At 45.0% G+C, this 23047-nt stretch overlaps 1 long non-coding RNA gene across 1 annotated transcript in view; it reads left to right on the top strand.

The window, feature by feature from the left end:
• The window catches only part of LOC143982472 (uncharacterized), a 122729-nt gene that overhangs the window by 70485 nt on the left and 29197 nt on the right, over window positions 1-23047 (top strand). Inside the window, exons 3-4 of the long non-coding RNA XR_013274464.1 lie at window positions 9394-9531; window positions 13313-13474. This is a non-coding gene — a long non-coding RNA (uncharacterized LOC143982472). The remainder of the gene's footprint in view (window positions 1-9393; window positions 9532-13312; window positions 13475-23047) is intronic.

Raw genomic sequence — 23047 nt, 5'->3', positions numbered from 1 at the left:
ACAATGCCAGCGCAGGGGAGAGAAAGGAGGCTTTGGGCGCCCACATCGCTGGACCGAGGGACAGGTCAGTGTCTGTTTAAAATAAAAATCAGCAGCTAAACTTTTTGTAGCTGCTGACTTATAAATGGGTGGAACTCAGCTTTGTTGTGGAAATTCTTATAAAGTTATGTTGTCAGATGTCCCCCAGTGTCAGTTTTGCTGTAATGCGCTCATGTGAGTGTATTCGCACATACAGACATTGGCAGAAGACCATTGGCCGCGAAAACCTTCCTGTGGACACTGCAGATATGGTTGCTCTTTTATGGATGTTCATTTATGCCTCACCAAGAGACTGGCCACTTTTTGGCGATTGCATTAATGACTCAGAGCAAACATGTCTGCGTACATGGGAACTATAGCATAACTATATGAAAATTATGGCCCACTGAGCCATGGTTTTGTATGGTTCGCGTCATTGAAAGCATTTAGTCGGTTTGCACGCGGTATTGTGCAGAGCCAGCTTTCTAGTGTAACCTTTGTCTCACAGAAAGCATGGCTCTGCACCTGATCGCTTGCACCCGTCACTGCTAGTCTATTTGAATGTATACATGTCTGCGATTGGTTCTTTTGAAAGAATACAAATGTCTGATTGACTGTATGTGAAGACACCACCTTCTTTTATTACGCATGTTGTTGTTTGTATTAATGAACCCTGTTGGAAGGGTTTCTGTGTTGTCAAATCCTTATATAGTCATATCCTGTGATGTCACTTCCCATGTAACAAGTGATTGTCTCCTGGAACCAGCACTTCCTGTTTGTATAAGGTTTTGTGATAATAAAAGCCCATGCTGGCTAGTGTGAGTCAGGGATGCTGACAGAACTGAGAACTTAACCACTTGCTTACTGGGCACTTAAACACCCTTCCCGCCCAGACCAATTTTCAGCTTTCGGTGCTCTCACACTTTGAATGACAATTACTCAGTCATGCAACAATGTACCCAAATGAATTTTTTGTCCTTTTTTTCCCACAAATAGAGCTTTCTTTTGGTGGTATTTGATCACCTCTGGGGTTTTTATTTTTTGCACTATAAATGAAAAAAGACCGAAAATTTTGAAAAAAAACGCATATTTCTTTGTTTCTGTGACAGAATTATGCAAATTATTAATTTTTCTTCATAAATTTTGGCCACAATTTATACTGCTACATATCTTTGGTACAAATAACCCAAATTAGTGGATATTATTTGGTCTTTGTGAAAGTTAGAGAGTCTACAAGCTGTGGTGCGAATCGCACAATATTGATCACATCTGATGTACTGGTGGCCTATCTCGCTTCTTGTGACCCGAACAAGTCAGGAAAGTACAAATACCCCCCAAATGACCCCTTTTTGGAAAGTAGACATTCCAAGGTATTTAGTAAGAGGCATAGTGAGCTTTTTGATGTTGTCATTTTTTTCCCACAATTCTTTGCAAAATTAAGATTTTTCATTTTTTTTTCCTCCACAAAATTGTCATTGTAATAGGTTATTTCTCTCACGTGGCATGTGTATACCACAAATGACACCCCCCAAAAAATTCTGCTACTCCTCCTGAGTATTACAATACCACATGTGTGGGACTTTTTCACAGCCTGGCCACATAGAGAGGCCCAACATGCAGGTAGCGCCATCATGTGTTCTAGGAACATAAATTACACATCTAACTTGTTGACTATTTATTACACTTTTGAAGCACCAGGACAATGACACGTGACACTGATGACAGATGGCACTGATACGTGGCAATGATGACACTTATACATGGCACTGATGACACGTGACACTGATGACAGATGGCACTAATATGTGGCACTGATGACAGATGGCACTAATATGTGACACTGATGACACGTGGCACTTATACGTGGCACTGATGACACGTGGCACTAATACGTGCCACCGATGACAGATGGCACTAATACATGGCACCGATGATGCGTGACACTGATGACAGATGGCACTGATAAGTGGCATTGATCACACGTGACACTGACAACAGATGGCACGTGACACTGACAGGTGGCACTGATGACAAATGGCACTGATACGTGGCACTGATGACAGATGGCACTAATACGTGGCACTGATGACAGGTGGCACTGATGACAGATGGCACTTATACGTGGCACTGATGACAGATGCCACTGGGGACAAATGGCACTGACAACAGGTGGCACTGGGGGCAGGTGGCACTGGGGGCAGGTGGCACTGGGGGCAGGTAGCACTGGGGGCAGGTAGCACTGGGGTGGATGGCACTGGGGGCAGGTAGCACTGGGGTGGATGGCACTGGGGCGGATGGCACTGCTGGGGGAGGGTGGCACTGCTGGGGGAGGATGGCACTTTTTTTTTTTTTTTAACTCGAGGCAGAACGGCTGGCGCTGCAGCCGTTCATCTCTCCCCTCTCACACTGTCTGTGTGAGGAGGGAGAGCGGCGCTGAGAGATGATCTCATATGTTTACATATAAGATCATCTCCCATTGGACACGCCGATCACGCTGTAAACGGCCGCTGTGATTGGCCGTTTACAGCGATCTGTGTTTGCCTGTCCCCGGGGGACACGGCGAACACAGAACTTCCGCGATGCGCGCCCGCGGCGGCGCGCATCGCGGAAGCAAACATTAGGACGTCCAGGGACGGCCACCCGGACGAACGCGCCTGCTCTATGGCCGTCATTCGGCTATAGGGCGGGCGCGAGGTGGTTAACCACTTGCTTACTGGGCACTTAAACACCCTTCCTGACCAGACCAATTTTCAGCTTTTGGTGCTCTCACACTTTGAATGACAATTACTCAGTCATGCAACACTGTACCCAAATGAATTTTGTGTCCTTTTTTTCCCACAAATAGAGCTTTCTTTTGGTGGTATTTGATCACCTCTGGGGTTTTTATTTTTTGCGCTATAAATGAAAAAAGACCGAAAATTTTGAAAAAAAACACATATTTCTTTGTTTCTGTGATAAAATTTTGCAAATTATAATTTATTTTTCATAAATTTTGGCCACAATTTATACTGCTACATATCTTTGGTAAAAATAACCCAAATTAGTGGATATTATTTGGTCTTTGTGAAAGTTAGAGAGTCTACAAGCTGTGGTGTGAATCATAAAAAATTGATCACACCTGATGTACTGGTGGCCTATCTCATTTCTTGCGACCCGAACAAGTCAGGAAAGTACAAATACCCCCCAAATGACCCCTTTTTTGAAAGTAGACATTCCAAGGTATTTACTAAGATGCATGGTGAGGTTTTTGATGTTGTCATCTTTTTCCCACAATTCTTTGCAAAATGAAGATTATTTATTTATTTTTTCTCACAAAATTTTCAATGTAATAGGTTATTTCTCTCACATCGCATGTGTATACCACAAATGACACCCCAAAATACATTCTGCTACTCCTGAGTATTACGATACCAAATGTATGAGACTTTTACACAGCCTGGCCACATACAGAGGCCCAATATTGAAATAGCACCATCAGGCGTTCTAGGAGCATAAATTACACATTTCATTTCTCAACCACCTATTACAGTTTTGAAGGCCCTGGAGCACCAGGACAATGGAAATGCCCACAAAGTGACCCCATTTTGGAAAGCTAACACCCCAACATATAATCTATGAGGCATATTGAGTCGTTTGAATGGTTCATTTTTTTTCCAGAAGTTTTGGGAAAATGTGGAAATAAAAAGAAAACGCATTTTTTTACGCAAAGTTGTCCATTTATAAGATATTTCCAACACATAGCATGTACATAGCAAAAATGACACCCCAAAATACGTTCTACTACTCCTCCTGAGTATAACGATACCAAATATGTGAGACTTTTACACAGCTTGGCCACATACAGAGGCCCAACATGCAAGGAACACCATCAGGTGTTCCAGGGACACATAGCATGCACATACCAAGAATTACACCCCAAAATACATTCAACTGAGAAAAGAGTAAACAAAAGATTACCTGTGGTTTTAGCAGCGCAGTTGTCCACAGGATGATAGCACTGGTCCAGGCAGCAGGCAGGGACTTGGTCAGCAAAAGTGAACACAATTTTCCAGGCAACAGGCAGGTATACTGTCCATAGTCAATATTGGCAGCAGGCAGGGATACTGTCCATATACAGTCCAAGGTCAGTGCAGGCAGAGATCGTCAGCATTGCCAAAATATTGGTCCTGGTAGTAGGCAGGAACATGGTCCATCCATGTGGTGTGGTCAGTTCATGCGACAGGCAGAGGCATGATGGTATAGGTCCTACAGGCAGCAGGCAGAAGTAGGGCCTTGTTCAGGACAGAATGGGGATAGGGGTAGAGGCTTCTCCCACCCAAATCTCTTTGAAGCCTCCGAGTCTCCAGACCCTAATCTAGGAATGAGAAAACAAAGGAAATTGTCTTCTTCATCCAAAAAAACTATTCTGGAGCCCCTCACATATGTGAGACCCCTATTATGAATCCCACTAGTCCACAGAGGGTACAAGATCATTCCAAGAGGCAGGCAAAAGGCATGGTCAAACAGTCCAGGGTCAGTTCCAGATCAGGCAGAGGTATGTACAGAATCAGTAGGCAGAAGCGTGGTCGAATAACAGTCCAGGGTCAGTTCCAGATCAGGCAGAGGCATAGGCAGAAGCGTGGTCGAATAACAAGCCAGGGTCAGTTACAGAGCAAGCAGAGGCATAAGGGGGTTGAAGGTAAATGGCAGGAAGTGAGGGTTATGGTTACCATACTTCACTAATAATTCACTGAAGTATGGTAACGGCGGAAACAGTCACCTATGCAGAGGCCTGGTTGGGAAGGGCATTGGGCACAATGATAAGTGGTGTCTCTTCTCACTCCTCGTTTGCTGCACACCCGACATTTTTTCTGATGTCTTCGGCCTGTTGGTCTGGGAGGGATTTTATCAGGAAAGTGGCGTTCAGAGAGTCTGCTAATTACATCGGATCGAATGTTTTGTGGTGGGCCGTTGGGGTATATAAGGGCAATGGTGATTTCCTCCTGGTAGCCAAGGAAGGGTATGGGTCTTTCTGTGGACTTACGATAAATTACATATGTGTTGTATATGGCCAAATTAAAGAAATAAATTGAATTTTTTTTATACCACTTGTATGTTCTTCTCGTGGCAAGATAGGGTTCGAGCATCTGGTCGTTCAAGTCGACACCCCCCATGAACATGTTGTACTCATGGATACAAGTGGGTTTTTGTATTGGGCCATCCCTCCTGGTGATCTCAACAAAAGTGTTGTTGTGGATCGAAGAAATCATGTAGACATCCCTTCTGTCCCTCCACTTCACAGCCAAAATTTCCTCGTTCCGTAAACTCGCCGCTTCGCCTCTTCTTAGCCTTTTGTTGACGAGGCTTTGAGGAAAGCCCTTCCGGTTCGTTCTTACGGTGCCACATGCTGGAGTTTGCTTTCTATGGAGGTTGCGGAACAGGGGTAAACTGGTATAAAAATTGTCCACATACAGATGGTAGCCTTTCTCCAGGAGTGGGTTTATGAGTTCCCAAACAACTTTTCCACTCGATCCGATGTATTCGGGGCAATTAGGGGGATGTAGCTGGGTGTCCTTCCCTTCGTATACCATGAAGGAATATGTATAGGCTGTGGCTCGATCACATAATTTATACATTTCCACCCCATAGCGGGCCCTTTTGGAGGGAATAAATTGCTTTAGGCCCAGCCTGCCAGAAAATGTTATCAGGGACTCATCCACACATATGTGTTGGTCTGGGGTAAACAACTGGGGGAAAATCTGAGAAAAATAATTTATTAGCGGCCGAATTTTGTAAAGTTTATCAAAATTTGGGTCATTCCGGGGAAGGCACTGGGTATTGTCGTTAAAGTGTAGGAATCTCATTATCGTTAGATATCTGGTCCGGGACATTATTGAGGAAAAGATGGGCATGTGATAGATGGGGCGGGATGACCAATATGCACATATTTAATTTTTATTGTTTAGTCCCATACAAAATGTGAGGCCCAAAAAATTTTTAAACTCCTCCACTGTTAGGGCTCTCCACTTGTAGGGACGGGCATAAGAGGACGTTGGGTTGCTTTCAATAAATTGTTGGGCATATAGGTTGGACTGGACCACAATGGATTCAAGCATGTCCTCTGTAAAAATTAGGTGGAAAAAGTCCATCAGGGAAAAATTGTGTGTGTCCACCTGGACTCCTGGGTTGGCAGTGAAAGGGGGAACGTTGGCTTCTCCTGAGTTAGGAGGAAGCCACAAGGGGTTCTGGAGGGAATAGGGAAGGCTGGCATGGGACCTAACCCTTTGGGGCCGAGTTGACACCCCACTTGTACGTGGCCTTTGCCGAGGTACTGTGGTGCCGGTGGATGGCACTGGGTTGCCGGTGGATGGCTCTGCGGTGCTGGTGGATGGTACCGCCTCCTCACCAGTGCGCCTTCGTCTAACGGGCGGACTATCATCTTCCTCCTCTGAGGCTGTCATGGTACCACTGCTGAGGACAGGCTCGTAGTCCACGTCAGAGTCACAATCTGAATATGAGGAGGAATCCGAAGCGGAAACCTCCCCGTTGCTCTCGTCGGCTGCAAGGATATCATATGCCTCCTCAGCTGAATACAATCTTTGTGACATTTTTATTGATCACAAATGGCACTGACAGGTGACGCTGATCTGGCAGATGACACTGACAGGTGACGCTGATTTGGCAGATGACACTGACAGGTGACGCTGATGTGGCAGGTGACACTGACAGGTGACGCTGATCACAGGTGACACTGACGTGGCAGGTGGCACTGACGACACGTGGCACTGACAACACGTGGCACTGACAAATGGCACTGGAGGCAGATGGCACTGGAGACAGATGGGGCTGACAGATGGGGCTGACAGATGGGGCTGACAGATGTCGCTGGCAGATGTCGCTGGCAGATGTCGCTAGCAGATGTCACTGGCAGATGTCGCTGACAGATGGCACTGGCAGATGGCACTGGCAGATGGTGCTGGCTATTTGCTCTGGCAAATGGGGCTGGCAGATGGCACTGCGGCTGGCAGATGGCGCTGGCAGGTGGCGCTGGCAGGTGGCACTGGCAGGTGGCACTGGCACTGACGGCACTGGGGCTGACGGCACTGGGGCTGAAGGCTGGCGCTGGCAGGTGGCACTGGCAGGTGGCACTGGGGCTGACGGGTGGCGCTGGCAGGTGGCACTGGCGCTGACGGCACTGGCGCTGACGGCACTGGGGCTGACGGATGGCACTGTCGCTGGCAGGTGGCACTGGCGCTGGCAGGTGGCACTGGCACTACTGGCAGGTGGCACTGGCACTACTGGCAGGTGGCACTGGGCTGACAGATGGCGATGGCACTGGGGCTGACAGATGGCACTGGGGCTGACAATTGGCACTGGGGCTGACAATTGGCACTGGGGCTGACACTGAAACAATGTATCACTCACAGATCGCTCTCCCTCCTCACACGCTGTCTCTGTGTGAGGAGGGAGAGACACGGCAATGGGAGATGATCTCATATGTTTCCATTTGAGATCTTCTCCCATTGGCAGCTGCGATCGCTCTGTGAACGGCCGCTTTGATTGGCCGGTCACGGCGATCTGTATTTGCCTGTCTCTGGGAGACACGGCGAATACAAAACTTCCGCGATGCACGCCCCCGGCGGCGCGCATTGCGGAAGTAAACACCAGGCCGTCCAGGGACGGCCAGGCGAAGGAACCCGCCCGCTCCAAGGCCGTCATTCGGCTATAGGGCGGGCGGGAGGAGGTTAAGGATGGTCGTGTCTGTTTACTTGGATGAGTGGGTTTTTAGGTAAGATGCATTATACCATGAGACAAAATGTTATTATTATTGGAGACAGGAGATTTGGCTTTGTGCTCTGCGTACAGCCAAATTTCACTGACCGCTTTAAATTGTGTTTCCCAATTATGTGAGTGTGTCAGCGAGTGACTTGATTTTAGCTTCCCTCTCTTTTTTCTTGTGAGAAGGAAGTTGGATTAGAGTCCCCCTGATGGTAGCTTTATGAGCTTCCCACCAGGGTCATGGGGGAGAAATCAGAAGCTGCATTTCCAGTAAAATAATTAGATAGGCAGGTCCAAATTGCCTCATTTGTGTTTGAGGAGAACATGAATTCATTAAAACGCCATGTATAATATGTGATTGAGATCAGATTTGCAAACAAGGGAGAGTGGTGAATTGTTTGGCCAGGTAGTAGACAAAATTCTAAGATTTAGAATATCTGGACGGAAGGATTGGCGTACAAAAACATGATCAATGTGCATAAAGCTATTGTGAGGAACTGAGCAGTATGTGTAGTCTCAAGCTCTGTGGGTCAACCCTCTAAATGCATCTACAAGATTATATTCTGTTAAGAGGATGTTAAAGCACTGGGCAGATTTTTCAGAGCCAATATAGAGGTAGATGAGAATCTATCTAGATTCCCACCAAGGACCATGTTACTATCCCCCATAACAATAAGTGTACCTCTTTTATGCAACAAAGTAATGCGCAATAGGTGAGAGAAGAACCAAGTTTGATGCATGTTAGGAGTGTAATAGTTTACAATTGTCAGTTCTACATAAAAAATTTCCCTTGGAGGAGTAAATATCGTCCAGTGGGGTCAGCTATTTCAAGGGAGCATACAGAGTGTTTTTGTGAAATGCCACAGTAGACTGACTAGTCTAGACTAGTCTTTTTCTTTTTTTTTTTTTTATGTGATATCAAGTAGTATGAATTATATCAAGTTGCATGGTCTGATTTAAAAATGTAACAGGAAGGACGTCTACATGTATGCCTACCTAAAGTATAAGGTAATGTGAAATTCTTAATACAATAAAGCAGTGAGGCTCACAGAGGTCACAAGGGATGCAAATAGATATAGGAGCAGTAATGCATGGGAGACGGGAAAATAATTAAATAGTAGGGTAAGGTGCATAATTTTGCATGAAGTGTGAGAACACCCGGCCAGGTAGTCACTGTGGGTGGCAAAGGCCTTGGAATTACACTTTCCCCTTCAAGTCTAATGCCCTGTACACACAGATGGACTTTCTGACAAAAAATGTGCGATCGGATCATTTTGTCGGAAAATCCGATCATGTGTGGGCTCCATCTGACTTTTTCCTTCGGAATTTCCGACACACAAAGTTTGAGATCTGGATCTAAAATTTTCCGACAACAAAATCCGATCGAGTAAATTCTGATCGTGTGTAGACAAGTCCAACACACAAAGTGCCACGCATGCTCAGAATAAATTACGTGACGGAAGCACTCGGTCTGGTAAAACTAGCATTAGTAATGGATATAGCACATTCGTTATGCTGCAATGTTAAACATTGTTTAATGCAGCACATTCTCTTTTTCTTTATAATGCCAGAAGAATGAAGTTGTTTTGCTATATCATTTGCCATATCTCTCCCCAGGCTATGGTTATACAAGAGACTGCATCTTTTGTCAGACTAGACAGAACCCAGGCCATCACCCTCTGGTCTTCCAGGCTGTGGCTGTGGTGTTGGAGGTGTGGCAGAAGGAGGAGGAGGAGGATGGTCCAACTCACACAGGTGAGTTTTGTTGGTGAGATGTCCCCTCAACCCTTTATTTAGTGCGAAATAAATTAGTTCTTCACACATGAGGCGTTGCCCCCCCCTCCATTTTCTGCATTTTGCATGCAGCCATGGTGGCAAAGGCCTCTTGAAGAGTGGGGTGGTTTTGAGGGCCGCAGAACCCTCCCCCAATCAGCCTGAGAGCTGACTCCTCCACGTTCCTCCCCTTCCTGGGCCTTTTGGTTGGAAGGTGGAGGGGAGGGACCTGGGATTCTGTGAGGCTCCTAAGCCTGCCCATCTCCTGTCTGCCACTAATCCCTGCCTCCTCCTGGCTGCAACTAACCCCTACCTCCTTCTGGGTGCCACATTCCACAGCCACCTCCTCGCTGCCACATTCTACAGCCTCCTCCTGGTTGAGGTCTTCCTGTGTATGAAAAAGGGACATATTTTTAGTTGGTTCATCAATCACACATAATTTTCAGCTCATGACTGTCGCAAATTGAATGTTAACAAATAGAAAAGACTATCATTCTGACCCCAGTATTTTTCATTCTTGTCCCAATTATTTTTGGCTACTACTGTCTATTGATATGTAAAACACTTTAATTATCGTGCCTAAATGTTTTATTAAAAAATAATAATTATATAATCGGTATCCTCATCCTCATAAATCATGTAAAGGAAACAAAAATAGGGAAGGGGCGTATACATGGATCACTCCAACCATGAACTAGCCATACATCCCCCAATGGAATTAAGGACTATCTTGATGCCCGGGTAAATACAACAAATATAATTAAAATAACTTTTATTTGAAAAAAGAATGTAAATTTAAAAAACAATTGTTGACAAACAACATAGTAGCAGCGCACAGTTGTACAATCAAATAGTACCAAGCCTTCTAGTATAGGGAAGTTCAGGGTACACTGACTGATATCAAAGTTGATTGTATATTTCAACTAGTTTCGCGACTTAATGTCGCTTCTTCAGGAAAATTATTTTTACAAATCTACAATTGAATACATATTGTCAACATTATTGATATGATACAGTAAACGTCTCAAAATGACATTTTATGGAGTATTTTTTATATACATAAACACCTTTGATACTACAGAGCATGTGGCTCACCACCGGGAACTCCGAGAAGCGGATATGGTGGGAGCCACCCGTGCTCTATTTTTGGTCCGCTTCTCGGAGGTCCCGGTGGTGAGCCACATGCTCTGTAGTATCAGAGGTGTTTATGTATATAAAAAATACTCCATAAAATGTGATTTTGAGATGTTTACTGTATGATATCAATAATGTTGACAATATGTATTCAATTGTAGATTTGTACCAAGAATTTTCCTGAAGAAGCGACATTAAGTCGCGAAACTAGTTGAAATATATACGATCAACTTGGATATCAGTCAGTGTACCCTGAACTTCCCTATAATAGAAGGATGGGTACTATTTGATTGTACAACTGTGCGCTGCTACTATGTTGTTTGTCAACAATTGTTTTTTAAATTTACATTCTTTTTTCAAATAAAAGTTATTTTAATTATATTTGTTGTATTTATCTGGGTATCGAGATAGTCCTTAATTCCATTAGGGGATGTATGGCTAGTTCATGGTTGGAGTGATCCATGTATACGCCCCTTCCCCATGTAAAACACTTTATTAACCACTTCGCACCCGGGCCAATTCTGACATTTCTCTCCTACATGTAAAATTCATAATTTTTTTGCTAGAAAATTACATAGAACCCCCAAACATTATATATATTTTTTTAGCAAAGACTCTAGAGAATACAACGGCGCTCATTGCAACTTTTTATTTTGCACGGTATTTGCACAGCAATTTTTTGAACAGGTTTTTTTCAGAATAAAAAAAACTGTTTCATGCTTAAAAAAAAAACAGTAAAGTTAGCCCAATTTGTTTGCATAATGTAAAAGATGAAGATATGCCGAGTAAATAGATACCCAACATGTCATGCTTCAAAATTGCACGCTCTCGTGGAATGGCGCCAAACTTTGGTACTTAAAAATGCCCAAAGGCGAGGCTTTAAAATGTTTTACTGGTTACATGTTTTGAGTTACAGAGGAGGTCTATGGCTAGAATTACTGCTCTCGCTCTGACGTTCGTGGAAATACCTCACATGTGTGGTTTGAAGACTGTTTTCATATGTGGGTGGCACTTAGGTATGCGTTCGCTTCTGCGTACGAGCTCACAGGGACAGGGCGCTTTAAATTATTTTATTTTTTTATTGTTAATTTTACTTTTATTTTTTTAGTTTGACACAAAAAAAATCACTTTTATTCCTATTGCAAGGAATGTAAACATCCCTTGTAATAGGAATATGGTATGATCGGGCCTCTTTACAGTGATATTCAATAAGACCCCACATCTCACCTCTAGGCTGGGAAGCCTAAAATAAACAAAAAAAAAAAACATCACAGCTTTCAAGCTGAGACGGCACAGTTTTTTTTAATTCTGACGCCGGGCTTGATGTCATAACATCGCACCTGGCCTCCGAACGGTCATAGAGACTCCGGCGACCATCTGGTCCACCGGAAATCTCTAATCACCACCCGGGGCCGGCAGATCCTTTGTCCGACTCACCGATGGAAGCGTTGTGTCAGTAGAAGCACCGGAGGGCGGCGGGAGGCGCCCCCTTCCACCGTCCTTAAGAATGATCAAGCGGCGCAACAGCCGCTATGATAATCCTTATGGTGTAGAGAAAAAGCCGATATCTGAATGATGTCTGTAGCTACAGGCATCATTCAGATATAACCCTGGAAAGTCAAGGACATCCCAGGACGGCCCTCCAGCGCAAAGTGGTTAAATCAGCAATTAGTGATCAATAATCACATCTAGTTAACCTCATTCATGTTTAAAAAAATATGTAGAACTATACTATACCTGGCTCAAGCTGGGCTCCTCCACTTCTTCCTGGCTTGAAGTCCTAGGTTGGACATCGGAAGCCTCAGCTGGGGTGGAAGGAAGAGTTGAGACGGATTCCCGGATTTCAGTCTGGTCTAACAGAAAATGCAGTCTGTCATAGTACCACAGCCTGGGGACATAAACGTCATCTGCAGCAGCTCCTGACCTCTGGGAATCCTGGACCTTCTTGCGCTCCCTCAGATATGTACTCCTCAGCCACCAATTTTAGCTTTTAAATAGGGGATGTTTGCCGTGCGGACCACCGGCTTCACCAACTCCAGCAGTTTCTCCAGTGCTGCCTGCCTCTTTAATTTATTATTGTAATGGGGGTGTTTCACCTGCCACAGACAGGGCAGCTCCCTGTATTTGTCAATGAAGATTGGGAGAAAACTGTGGTCTTTGAACCCAATCCATTTTCTCTGCAAGACACAACACAAGACAAACCCTAATGTCAGGCTAAACTCTCCTAATATTGACCTAATATAGGCATCAATCTATAAGCAGTATAGGCCACTGATGCTCCAAGTTTAAATTGTACCTTTGTTCTAACGATCATCGCTTCCGATACTACCGAATGAAATGCAAACGTGATTCAGTGTAAAGGAGAGGACACTCAGCAGCTGTTTACACATCTGGACTCAGGAGCACTAGTGTGGGACACCAGAACACCCTTTTTATTAGAGTGTCCCATCTGTGACACTTGCACAAAACAGGTAAGTATTTCAGCTTTAGAAAGTGTAAAAAATAATGTTTTCAGCTTTGAACTCTGCCAAAAAAGACAATTGTACGACACTTCCAAGCAATGTTTCATATTACTATTTCTGCCCTCAAATATCGGTGTGCTAAGTATTCTTTTATTACATTCTCATAGGGGAGAGAAGACTCAGGGCGTCTGAGGACACCAGGGACCCCACACCTCCCAAAGAATGGGAAAAAGGGGAGATACCAACACCAGAAGCGGAGGAGGAGGAATGAGAGGTTATTGAAATTGGCGAAATTGGCACCACAACAGTATCTGAGACCACAGCTTCAGGTAATAAATGTATGCCTGCATTTTTATAATACATGGTGTGTTTTTTTTAGGTGATGTGGATATTGTGGAAGAAGAATATAATTTTACCAGTGAAAGTGTCCAGATCCTCATCAGGGAGATAATGGGGTGCAATCGCGATTTAGGGAATCTCAAGAAAAACATCAATTCATAGTTTTATAGTCAGGTTGAATAAAGACACCAGTCCACCCAGTTCAACCTGAGTGAGTGTCTACCCCTATCCCTGTACATTGCATACTCACATTGGTCCCTATCTTCAAGGAGCCCATAATCTAAGGTCCCCATTCATATATTAGGGACAATTTTGAACAGAAGCCAATTAACCTATCTACCTACACAAAACTAGCTAGCGTCGATTTTAAGATTTTAAAATTCAATTTTATTTGTTTTGAAAAGCCACATTTTGAAGATGCACACAGTGTGTCAACATCTGCCATCACTGGAGATCAATTTACACGTTTGGTGGGTGCAACCCCTTCCTCGCTACTAAAGTGACTGAGCTGAAGGGGTTACACCCCCAAAACACGTACATTGATCCCCCATGATGGGAGAAAGCACATGTTGACATTAGGTATGGGATCAGGAGGAAAAAGGCCCGTTTGAAACAAAATTTGTGTGCATCTTCAAAATTTGGCTTTTACAGTTGTGACTTCGCCCCATCTTCTGAAGGCAATATCAACACAGTTTGGACATACTCATGTCTGATATTGCCTTCAATTTTCAAAGTTGAACTTTGTAAGTTCCTGAGTTGTGTATGTTATACTTTAAAACATGCCTGTTTTAACAAAAAAGGCTAGTTATATTAATGTTACAAAAAAGAATGTTATATACACCAAAAATGTTGGTTTGTTGAAAAACCCTTTTATAAACGCACATGTGAATGTGCTTTGAGTAAAAAGTTTTATTATCATCAACAATGTGTAGCTTCTTCTTTCAATGCTCAAAAGCAGTTTTTGTAGTAAAGTCTGTGTTTTCTTTGACAATGGGGGTTATTTACTAAAGGCAAAGTTTCAAGTGCACTTTTGCAGTGCACTTGTAGTGCAAAGTGTATTTGCCTTTAGTAAATAACATCTACGGTGCTTTTTAACCACTTCCCACCCGGCCAATGCATATATACGGCCGGGTGGGAGCCGTCTACTCCTGATAGGACGTTCAGGAACGTCCTTCAGGAGTAGCGGGATCGCGCGTGCCCGCGCAGCGGCGCGATCCCGATGTGCTCGTGTCACCCGGACACGGCACATCTCAGATCGGCAGGAGGGCTCTGTGATTGGCCCTCCTGATCACATGACGGCCGTGTCCAATCACGGCCGTCATGTGATGTAAACAAACAGCCAGTTGCTAGGCAATCGGCTCTCCTCTCCTCACACGGAAGTCACCGCTGAGGAGAGGAGAGCAGAACGCTGCAGCCGGCTGATGATCAGTGAGTATGGGCTGCTTTTTACAGCTTTTTACTCACTGATCATCAGTCTAGTGTAAACACACAACACAGTGTAACCACAGTCCCCACATATGTCCCCAAAACACACATGTCCCCAAATAAAAACACATGTCCCTAATAATAAAAACATGTCCCCCACATATGTCCCACTAAAATCACATGTCCCAATGATTATCTGCACACATATGTACGTGATCACCTGCACACATATGTACATGATCATTTGCGTACATATGTCCGTGATCACACAAACCAATTATTATACACTTAACGGAATTTTTTTTTACCAAAAACATGTAGCAGAATACATTTTGGCTTAAATTTATGACAAAATTTGATTTTATTGGATTTCTTTTCAAATAGAAAAAAGAAAATATTGTTTTTTTTCCAAATTTCCGCTATTTTTGCGCTTATATCGCAAAAAAAAAAAAAACGGAGTCGTGAATAAATAACACCAAAATTAAGCTCTATTTGTGCGAACAAAATGATTACAATTTCATTTGGGTACAGTGTAGCATGACCGCGCAATTGTCACTGAAAGCGCTAGAGCGCTGAAAGCTGAATATTGGGCTGGGAATGAATGGGGTGAAAGTGCCCTGTATTGTAGTGGTTAATTTGCCCCATCAATATATATTTTCATGACTCCACAAATTTCTGTCATGGTGCTGAAATTGTTGAATATTTTTGTCAGTAATGCACTACACACATTAACAATAAAAACAAGGTGTGTGTGTAGCAGACCCACAACATTATAATAATATTAATATAGACGAGACTATCACCTCATGTCTCAAAGAAATTTGGTTTGCACTGTTGAAGAAAAAGGCCCAAAAAAAATCAAACAAAAAACCTAGGAGACAGCTAAAAGAAACCAAAGCAGTAAATGAAAACAAATATTATTCCAGTTTCAAATATAAATTTATTTAAAAACCTCTCACATTGTCTGGCATATCAATGGCCCCCCTACCTGCAAAGTACTCCATGTATCTGCTTCTGACCTCGTGGGTGCTTTGGGGGGGGGGCAAGCCAGGACGGCCAGCTTCAAGTGCCATCAGGTTTGAAGGTTCTGGAAAGTTGGCCTCAGGCCCAACTGAGGCCGGATAGTTTGGTGATTTTTTTTCTGAGAAAATTGTGCAGAATGCAGCAGGCAAGCACTATAGGTTCAGTTTATATTCCGCCATTTGGATCAGTGTCAAAAATAGGCAGACCTGGCTGGCCATTATGCCAAAAGTTTTCCCCACCACTCTTCTGGCTCTGGCCAGCCAGTAATTAAAAACCCTCTTCTGAGGGTCCTCATAGGGAATGGCCACATAACATGGTCCCCTGGTGCAAAAGCTTAATCTGCGACGAAGACGAAGTCCTTCCACATTGTCTTCTGGAGGTGGCAAGCCCAACCTGCAATTCTGGAGACGCCAGTAGAACTCCGTCTGGGCGATCACTCTACCATCCAACATCTGGCCATTTTTCCCCACGTCCACATAGAGGAATTCATAAGTAGCTGACACCACTGCCAACATCACTATACTATTATACCCCTTGTAATTATAATAGTACGACCCAGATTTGCGGGGTTGGGACCATGTGGACGTGTTTCCCATCAATTGCACCTCCACAGTTGGCACGGGTGGCAAAGTGGGAGGCCACAGTCTGCCATTTCTGTGGCGTTTGAAGGAAACTGTGGAGTCAAACAAGAAAAAAAATTGTCATTTTGCACATAAACATTGCAAGCAGATTAGACACAAACATTTTTGGCCAACATAAGTATTTATTGAAATGCGTATTTAAAGACAAAAGTATAAGGTCCACTTATCAGATTCCTCACCCCATCTGATGGCCCTTTGCAAAAATTTAGGGGGGGAGATGTTTTGGACAGGTAACCCTCTCCACTTCATTGAGAGCTGAATGCATAAATAATGTGTGTTAACTTTGGCCAGCCCTTCCTTACTTACACTATTGCCAACCCACTGGACAGGTAAGAAGTGTCATCATAAAAAAATAAAAAAAATACACCCTGAACAAATGGAAGCACATTTTTACATTCTGCTATTACCTATCAAGATAATACAGGCATACCCCGCTTTTAAGTACACAATGGGGTTTATTTACTAAGCTGCAAAGTGCAAAATCAGGCTCACACTGCTCCTTCACCGCTCCAAAGATTCTGCTAGCAGGACTTTTTTTTAGCATCCTGCAGGGCCGTCTTTAATATTGATTGGACCTCAGGCAAAAATTTTCTTGGGGGGCCCCCCCCCCATGCAATTTCACTCTCCACCTGCTCTGAGACATACAATAAATAGAAGCAAGACTTAAAATCAGTTTACTGTATCAGATCAGGCAGCAATTGCGATTGGTTGCCAGCGGTTACAGCATATCATTACTGCTTACTGACTGGTTGCTAGAAGTTACAGCACGCATTACAGGTATCCCATTCAAGAAGAACGAGATAAATAAAGTCCTACACTAATGTACAAGCAGCACATGGGGGCAGAGTCAGCCGCACAAATTAAATATTTGACTTGCCCTCCAAGAAGCACTCTCCGATCTGTTATTGGTTTCTCTAGCCATGTGCAGTGACGAGCTTGCCACTCCCCCTGTCCCTATCGTGCCCAATAACATTCCGAGGTAATCCTTAGGCTCTGCAGGGAGGGTGGTAACAAGAGGCCATCAGTCACGGTGAGTGTGACTGCAGGGGGGGGGGGTGCTGGCGCCGCTGGACACTGGCACTTCACTTCACACTTGATGATAACGGGGGGGGGGGGGCGCCGATGGCTGGGCCCCTTGCGACATGCTGGCCCCTTACAGGTGTAATGTCTGTACCCCCCTGATGGCAGCCATGGCTGACTTAGCGGCTGGGGGGAGGGGTTCCAAATAAGTTGGGCCACCAAAAAAAAAAGCCTCTGGCACTCTGCGTGAATTTAAGGACACACATAACATTTTTACACATTTTAGGGGATGTTTAGGGGAAAGCACTACTATGGAGCTGACAAAATACATTGCTAAGTGACTAGGCTATAGGTGTATATGGGCCCAGAAGAGCATGCTGGAGAGGTTAGTGAAGGCAAATATGCATGAAGGACAAAAAAATTACTTTAAAAGCTTCCAGCATGCATGAGGACAAAGGGGCACAGCATATTACAGCATATTCCAATCATGGTAATTAGGGAATAATGAAAGAAATACAATACATTGGCAAACATTAAATACATATAATGTGATGTTAAAGGAGAAAACTTACCTTAATATAGTCCTTCTGCAGATCCTGAATAATGGCAGAACAGGTCTCTGGAATAATGATCCCCAGAGCCTGGGGGGAGATGCCTGTTGAGAACCTCAGGTCCTGCAGGCTTCTCCCAGTCGCCAAGTACCGTAAAGTAGCGTCTAGCCTCTGCTCCGTAGTGATGGCTTGCCGCATGCAGGTATCCTGCCTGCTGATATAAGGGAACAGCAAAGTCAACAAACGGTGAAAAAGGGGGTCCGTCACCCTGAGATAATTCCTGAAATCATCAGGATTATTCTCCCGGATCTCACGAAGAAAAGGCATGTGCGAGAATTGGTCACACTGGAGCAACCAATTCTTCATGCCTTAAATGTAGGTCTAGGGGGCTGTCTTGTCCCAAGTGGTAGGTGGAGAAGAACAAACAGTGGTCTATTTGAGTCAAAAGCTTATCCTTGCAGAAAGAAATTATAGTATTGTGGAGCGAGAGTGTTTGGCCATTACGTGGGCCTTGGAGATTCTACGGTACTACTTGCTGGGGCGTCACCTCTGACTCATAACAGACCATGCTCCCTTAAATTGGATAGCCTGTAATGTATCTTACCCTCTATTAATGAGTTGTTGCTAGAAAAGGATACAAGCAGGCTGTGAGGAAACACATATGCAGCTTTGCTGCAGACCCCTATTTACTAGCCAGGAGGCTTTACAACTGTTTTGGACTGTGATTCTCACCCCCTGCAAGGGAATCTACTTAACGCTTGGAGTACCTCTCTGCGAGCTGTCTGCTTGAAGCTGAACCTCCACAAGCTTTATACATTTCTGCCCTTTAACCAGTTCTGGACCAGCCCAGCCGCCTCAGTTATACTGCGGCAGGTTAGCTTGGCTGGACGAAGCGTCGTAGCTGTACTGTGGCAGTGACAGTCGGATTTGCTTCAGAACCAATCAGTCCCCAGGCCTAGGCCTATGGGCCTGGGGACAGATCGTACCCGACCCCGTTCTGCTGTTTGTTGAGGTGCAAGAACCGCAGGGCTCTCGTATGGAGCAGAGAGCCAGTACTAGTGCTGCTCATCCGGTACTAGTGCCGCTCATTCTTCTGGTGAACTGGCAAGCACCAGTGGCCTAGTACATCCTGGTCATAGTCAAACCAGCACTGCTGTATCACATGGTGGCATGGCGAGTCCCATAAGTGTAGTTCAAGCTGGTGAGGTGGCTAGCACAACTAGTGTCCCGCAGCCACCAAGCAGAAGACAAACACAGGCCCATCGAGCCCATAGTGCCCTTCCTGCTGCATTTGCCAATCTGAATTGGGAGCCCACCACTTCTGCAGCACCCGTACTTCCCCCATTCACTGGCCAACCGGGAATTCAGGTGCAAACAGTTGATTTTACATCACTTGATTTTTAGTCGCTGTTTTTTCACGGAAGATCTCTATAGATCTATTGCGGACCAAAGCAATTTGTATACTGGTCAGTTCCTCGCCGCTAATCTCCAGTTGATCCTTGCCAGAGATTGGAGACCTATTACGGTCTCAGAATTTAAGACCTTCCTGGGCCTATCCCTCCTCATGGGCATTACTAAAAAGAACGAGTTGCAGTCATATTGGTCCACTGACCCAATTCACCATATGCCCGTGTTCTCTGCCTCCATTAACAGGACATAATATGAGCAGATCTTGCGGTTCATGCATTTCAATGACAATGAACTTTGTTGTCCTCGGGGTGACCCTGGATATGATCGGCTCCACAAAATTCGGCCCCTCGTAAACCACTTCAACCAGCAGTTTGCAGCCTTGTTTACTTCCGATAAAGTTGTCTGCGTTGATGAGTCCCTGATTACATTTTCTGGCCGCTTGTCTATCAAACAGTATCTTCTCAGCAAGTGTGCCAGATATGGGGTCAATATGTATAAACTCTGTGACAGGGCAACAGGCTTTACATATAGTTTTATGGTTTACCAAGGAAGAGATAGTCCCATGGAGCTGAAGAACTACATAGGGATCGCTGGTAAGATTATGTGGGACTTGGAGTCACCATTATTCGGAAAGGAGTACCACTTGTATGTGGACAATTATTACGCAAGCATGACACTTTTTAGTCTCCTTTTTGATTGTGGAATTGGTGCATGTGGCACTGTGTGATCTAATCGCCTGGGCTACCCCCAACGGCTTGTAGGGTCCCGACTTAGACGGGGGGAGAGAACCTGCTTGAAATGTAATAATTTGTTAGCAGTGAAGTAGAGGGATTGTCAGAAACAATGAAATCAGGCCGAGACAGAAGTACAGTTAAATCACACTTGTTTAATAATAAAAGTAAAAAAACACAAACGTGGTTAAAACATAGCCAGAATTCAGTAACCGGAACGGATAGTCGGCCAAGCCATAAGTCAGGAATCAATGTAGTGGAACAACAAGCAAAGTCTGGAGCCAGAAGGGATGTCAGCAAAGCAAATCTTGAACAGGATCGCAGGAGATAGTTTGTGATGCTGACTAAGGCGAAGACAGAGCTCCTCTGGACTGGATGGCTTAAGTAGGAAGGACTGACGAGCAGGATATCAACACTTTAGTAACTGTGGAGAGAGATTGGGAGCTGGCAATTAGCAAACAGCTAAGTGGCCAGCTCTAAAAATGGAAGGGCTGAGGCCAGCCCTGACAGCACTCCCTCCTCAATGACCCCTCCCCCTCGGAGGACCACCAGGCTTCAGAGGAAAACATTTATGGAAATCACGGCGTGTCACAAACCATGAAATCAGACCAAGACAGAAGTACAGTTAAATCACACTTGTTTAATAATAAAAGTAAATAGAACAAGTGTAGTCAAAACATAGCCAAAGTTCAGTAACCGGAACAGATAGACAGCCAAACCAGAAGTCAGGGATCAAAGTAGTGGAACAGCAAGCAGGATCCGGAGCCAGAAGGGATGTCAGCAAAGCCAGTCTTTAAACAGAAACGCAGGAGGTGTTTCTTGTGATGTTGGCGAAGGCAGAGCTTCTCTGGACTGGATGGCTTAAGTAGGCAGGACTGATGAACAGGATAACAACAACAACTGAGTAACTGTGGAGAGAGATAGGAGCTGACAGCTGAGCGGCCAGTTCAGAAAGGAAGGGCTGAACCCAGCCCTGACAGTACTCCCTCCTCAACGACCCCTCCCCCTTGGAGGACCAGCGGGCTTGAGGGGAAAACAGCTATGTAAATCACGGAGGAGGACAGGGGCATGTACATCCGAGGATGAGACCCAAGAGCGTTCCTCCGAACTGTACCCTTTCCAATGCACCAGTTACTGTATGCGCCCACAGAACCTACGGGAGTCAACGATGGACTGTATTTCATACTCCTCATGGTTCTCAACCTGTACAGGGTGAGGACGTGGCATAGAGGTGGTAAAGCGGTTGCAGACGAAATGTTTTAATAAGGAGACATTGAAATACATTAGAAAGACGCATATTAGAAGAATACAGAAAGGCCCAATAAACCGAGGTGCAAACTTCAGTGAGGGAACACGAAGTCGGAGGTTGTGAGATGACAGCCAGACCCTGTCCCCATCTGTACCTATCATTAGCATGTCACAAAGCCTTCTGGACTTGTGCCCAAGTGGAACGAAGACCACAGAGATGTTCCTCTAATGTAGGAATATTCTGCAGAACAAAGGAGTCAGGCAACATGAAATGTTGGAAACCATAATTCGTCATAAACTGGGACAATCAGGAAGCAAAGTTCAAGGCATTGTTCTGAGCAAACTCTCTCCACAGTAATAGGTCTGACCAGTTGTTATGATGGTCAGAAATATAGCATCTTAGGAATTGCTCCAAGGACTGATTGGCTAGTTTTGCGGCCCCATTAGACTGCTGGCGATACGCAGAGGAGAAAGCAAGCTGAATTCCCAACTGTGCACAAAAGGCTCACCAGAACCGGGACACAAAGCCCATGTAAGCAAAATATATCCCAAGCAAAAATGGAAGACAGTTCCTTAGAAGTGGGCAACTTCTTAAAGCGGGAGTCCACCGGGACTCCGCGTTTTTTTTTTTTTAAAAGCCAGCAGCTACAAATACTGCAGCTGCTGACTTTTAAAATAGTGACACTTACCTGTCCAGCGCGCCCGCGATGTCGGCACCCGAAGCCGATCTGTAGATCGTATCTCGGGTGCTGCCGCCGCCATCTTGGGTATGGGAATCAGGAAATGGAGCCTTTCGGCTTCATTTCCCCGTTCCCTACTGCGCATGCGCGAGCCGCGCTGCGCAATAAGGATGGTCCCCGCTGCCTCTGGGATCTGTGCATTTTCCCAGCAGGCAGCAGGGCACTTGCGGGAAGGGGCGGGCACTTGCGGAAAGGGGCGTAATATACGCCCCTTTCCGCAGAGAGCTATCCCGGAAGTGGGTACAGATACCTGTACTGTACAGGTATCTGCACCCCCCCCCCCCCGAAAGGTGCCAATTGTGGCACCGGAGGGGGGGAGGGTTTCCGATGAGCGGAAGGTCCACTTTAGGGTGGACCTCCGCTTTAAGTGGAATACAATGACACATCTTTGACATTTATGGTCAACCACCATAAGGATAACTGTGTTTCTCTGGGAGTTGGGTAATTCCACAATGAAATCCATAGACTGGTGGGTCCAGGGCCTCTCTCCATTGGGTATGGGTTGTAGGAGGCCCACTGGAAGGTGTCAGAATTGTTGGGAAATGGCCCAAAAGAGTTGATTCTTCCCAGGGTGCCTTGGAAGAATGGTAAGTCTGGAGCACGGCAGTACAGAGATTCTCCGGGACAAAGCAGCGGTCACAAGGTTTCTCAGGAGAATGGACCTGAGCAGCAAGAATTTTGTCACCTAAAGGAAAAGGGAGACTGGTGCGAACCGTAGCTAGAATATGATCAGGTGGAATCACAGGAACCAACTCCAACTTGGAAGTGGAGGAA

The sequence above is a fragment of the Lithobates pipiens genome, unplaced genomic scaffold (assembly GCF_037356315.1).
Source record: "Lithobates pipiens isolate NorthernLeopardFrog02 unplaced genomic scaffold, aLitPip1_a1.2 Scaffold_16, whole genome shotgun sequence".
NCBI lineage: Eukaryota > Metazoa > Chordata > Amphibia > Anura > Ranidae > Lithobates > Lithobates pipiens.
Note: the sequence above shows the minus strand (reverse complement) of the source record. Positions and strands in the feature narration are given on the sequence as shown.